General features: G+C 30.6%; 1 long non-coding RNA gene across 1 annotated transcript; it reads left to right on the top strand.

The window, feature by feature from the left end:
- The first annotated feature begins 224 nt into the window (after positions 1-224).
- LOC139503000 (uncharacterized) lies at positions 225-2,848 on the top strand. Its single transcript, XR_011658996.1, has 2 exons — positions 225-814; positions 1,581-2,848. It is a non-coding gene; the product is annotated as an uncharacterized lncRNA (long non-coding RNA).
- The last annotated feature ends 1,476 nt before the right edge of the window (positions 2,849-4,324 follow it).

The raw sequence follows: 4,324 nt of genomic DNA on the forward strand, positions 1-4,324 counted from the left end.
TTTATCCTTACGTGATAAACATTCAACAATATAGGTCTCTTCCGTGATGATTGAAACCTCTAAAAACCCAAAGCTCATTAAAAAAGAAGAAGGGTTTATAAACAAAAAAGTACAAATAGTACAGAACAAGTCGTGCATAAATCGAAATGACGGGTCAAAGATGAAAACCAAAATCAGTTATTGATTATATTGATAAACATCCCTCTTACTCTTGATAATTTTAATTTTCGGTCTTTTTCATTCAACTTGATTTGTTTTTATGCGATTTTTCTTCAAGAATGTAACGAAATTAGACCTGGTACGTAGATACATTCTATTCTGCATGCATATTTGAGATTATTGAAGAGTTATATTCTATTGCATGTATTCGTTATCTATAAAACTGCATAGTGGCATTGACAACAGTTTTCTATAAATCGTTTTTGTATGAATTACCTGTGTTGGCGACAGCTGATAAATATTGTGTATTTCCTATGCACGTGTCTAGAGGATTTATACTTAAAACTAGACATTATATTATCGATCTACTTAAACATACACACAATCCGTCAATAAAGTAAAATGAAAAAAGGAAAAGATATACAGGGACCTTGGGGCGAACTGTTCTATACTGATAAGATATTTCAAGTGTTGGCTGCATGCGTTTTAACTTTATTTGCAATCATTAATATCGTCTATCTGATAGGCCGTTGTCCGTGGTTGACACTGAACTATGTATTCTATGCTATGCTTATAGCCTTTGGATATTATATCGGTTACGCAAGGTGCAAATCTAATATTAGGAAAAGCCAGAATACCTTAAAAGAAATGATATGTGAGTAGAAATATTAAGATCATTTGATCCGAATAAAAACAGCACAAGCATGATTAGCACTGGACGTTAACAGTATGAAAGAATTCAAAATAATATTTTATATTCAGATATTTCAGACTGACTTCATATCAATGTGTCCCTTAATTTTATTATCCTCAATTATCCGTCAAAATGCATGCACCATACTTATGTTTAGAGTATGCGTTCTTCTTTCGGGTATTTATTTATCGTAGAGTGTGCTTGTTTTGTGAACTACGTGTACCATTTGTGTGTGTTTTGTGATAACCATGTTCAACATGTGAATGCAAGCATTATTTGTATTGGATGCAGGTATTATTTGCTCATTATGAAATTTGAAAAAAAATACTATACCTATTTATTTGACATCAAAATTGACATCCATTTAATTGATGATAGGTTTTAAGGTGGACAAAATGATTAAAAATGTCTCGCGTTATTACCATTTTACTATTTACTATTATATAATCGTTTGGAACTGTCCATGAAAGTGAGATAATATAAAAATACTTTCTGATTGACGATAAAAACATTAACGGTATCAATTTATGTGCACCAGAGAAATGACTCACTCTCTCCCCACAAGTAAGAACATATTAAATACATTTTCCGATATACAGTTGATTATTGTGTATATATTATTAGAATATTTGTACATATAGGTTAACTATAAGGTCAATAATAACATGAATGTAGGGTATGCATTTGTAATGTGCATCTTTATATCTACATTTATATTTATTTTCAGATAACTGATATACAACTTTTCTGTGATGACTTCGTGTGATGTTTTCAATTGTGAAAGCTCATGGCTATTAGATACAGCCTATAGACGGATCAATATTATTTTAGATTATAAATTGTCATCGTGGTGTATGTGCAAAAATCTGTTCCATTAATTACATTATCATTATGCATGATTGAAAGAATACTTGTTGTGATACTCATCAAACAAAAACAAATACAAATCGGATTAAGATCAATTATAAGCATATTTTGCATTATGAAGAGGGACAATGTGTATTACTATACCTTTATTAGCTTTTTTTTACAAAGCTTTCGTAACTCTATTTTACCGCCTGAAAAGAAACAATCATTTTTCGATACGATTGATCATTCTTTCCTTTTCATATACTTTCGATATTTTGAAGTACTGAATCAATAATCACAGATGGTTCCAGTGGCGGATCCAGAACTTTGCCTAAGGGGGGGGGCGCGCTGACTGACCTAAGGGGGGGCCCGCTCCAGTCATGCTTCAGTGATTCCCTATATAATCAACCAAATTTTTCCCACGAAAGGGGGGGGCTGGGCCCCCCAGGAACACACCCCCTGGATCCGCCTATGGGTTCAGCTTAATATTTGAAAGGAAAATGTATGTAGCAATGTTATGACGAGAATAATTTCATTTGTCAGATTGATCAAATTCATTTTCTATATTTACTACGCATAGCATATTTTATATAGTTTTTGATGAAAAAAATCTATATAATCAATTGTATAAGAAGAGCTTTAATTATTATCCCCTGTGTTTGTTTTTTGGTTATTTTTTCATAGACTTGCAGTGTAGTCTATACTTGTTTAAGGAGCAAGAGTTTCTCTTTCCTTCATAGCTTGCTGTTTAGTGTGAGTAAAGTCTCCGTACGCGCGTGTATTCTAACCTATAACTTAAATACTTCTTTTTGTGTTTATTTCGTATGAGAAATTCAATTTTGAAATTCATCAAATAGACACAACTTTTAGTCAATAACATATTATTTGGGTTTTAAATAGTCTTATTACCATGATGTATGTGTAAAAATCTTTCCAAATATTTACATAATTATCAAGTATGACTGACATTAAACTTGTTGTGATCATCATCCATCGAAAAATGTATAAAGCTGATTCTGGTCAATAATTCTTTTATTCTGCATAATCCTTAAAGAGATTTGTAATTCCCATTTGATAACTTTATATGATTTGCTGACACAGCTTTTCTGTTTCTATTTACCGTCTGAAAATAAACAAAATTTATGTGACCAGTCTTTCCTTATATTTACTTTCAATATTTTGCTGTACCGAATCAATTATCACAGCTGTCCAGCTTAACATTTTTTTTTTAAATCTACATTTGATATATGTAGCAATGTATGACGAGATTTATTTCATTTGTCAGATTTATCGATTTTTTTTTATCCCTTTGCTACGTATAAAATTTTTCATATTATTATGTGTGCACTATCAATATTTTCACCCGTGTGATACAGATCTATTGTATTTCTATTTCCTGCGTTTGTATCTTTGTTTAATACTGTACAATATTTTCTCTAACTAATGAAGAAGTCAACAGTATATTTAACGTAGTCAGATTGTAATTTAAGCAGCAAAACTATCTTTTCATAATTTGTCTGAAAAATGAATGGTCGAGAGTTCTTAGGCTATGTTGTTTCAATGATATATTGGTGTAATGAACGTGAGGCTCATGGTACATGAATTTATAATTTGAAGACCTAAAATGCATGTGCATCCATCATTTGAAAACAAAAGGAAATGTCTGTAATTATTTTTAATGGTCTTTATTATAAATTTCCATTATTGCTTAAAAACCAAGGAATAGTGAAATCAACATTATGATTTTTATTTGTTGCGTCTAAGCATTTTTTTCTGGATTTACCTTTATCAGGAACGCTCATTATACAAAAACACTGTAAGCAAGGGTGTATAGATTTGAAATAATATGCATTCAATATATTGGCTTCTGAAAGAAACATGGAAAAATACAAATACATAAACGTTGAAAGCTTGGTCAACACCTGACAGTTAAGGACAATGCAACCTTTACCCAAACCTCAGAGTGATATAATGAAATGCGCAAGGTTGGATTTATCCTTAAACTTCTTAGTGTGTCGAGCATGTTGTTTTTTCAAGATGTATCATGGTCATAACAGGTTATTGCAAAAAAAATTAATCAGAAATCTTACATAAACGTCATGGCCAAAAAATGTATTTCTGTTGTATACATCGTTTGATCGTACAGTAAACTCATACATACATTATGTAACACAATTTTATATTTTATGTTAAATTTGTCCTAATGTTGTCAAAGTATTAGTGAATTAGATACTTTACATTTAATACATGGACGGGAAAACTAGAATCAACAGCTTGCTGTATCCCCCGTTGACATTGGCAGTCAATAATGTGATAAGTAGATGGATTTTATGATACACACATGATGCATGCCACATGATATTTTATATCTGTTGTACATACATTTCTCAATTTTATTATAAATATAAAATACTTTTAAGATCGATAGTAACATACATTCAGGATAACAATAAGTATCTGAATATAAATGACATATATAAATTATGTGTTTATCAGCAACCTTGAATAGCTACTTTTTCAGATAATGGAAATACATTTTCTATGATTTTTCCTTTCTCAATTTTATTATAAATATAAAATACTTTTAAGATCGATAGTAACATACATTCAGGATAACAATAA

The sequence above is a fragment of the Mytilus edulis genome, chromosome 14 (genome assembly GCF_963676685.1).
Source record: "Mytilus edulis chromosome 14, xbMytEdul2.2, whole genome shotgun sequence".
Taxonomy (NCBI): Eukaryota; Metazoa; Mollusca; class Bivalvia; order Mytilida; family Mytilidae; genus Mytilus; species Mytilus edulis.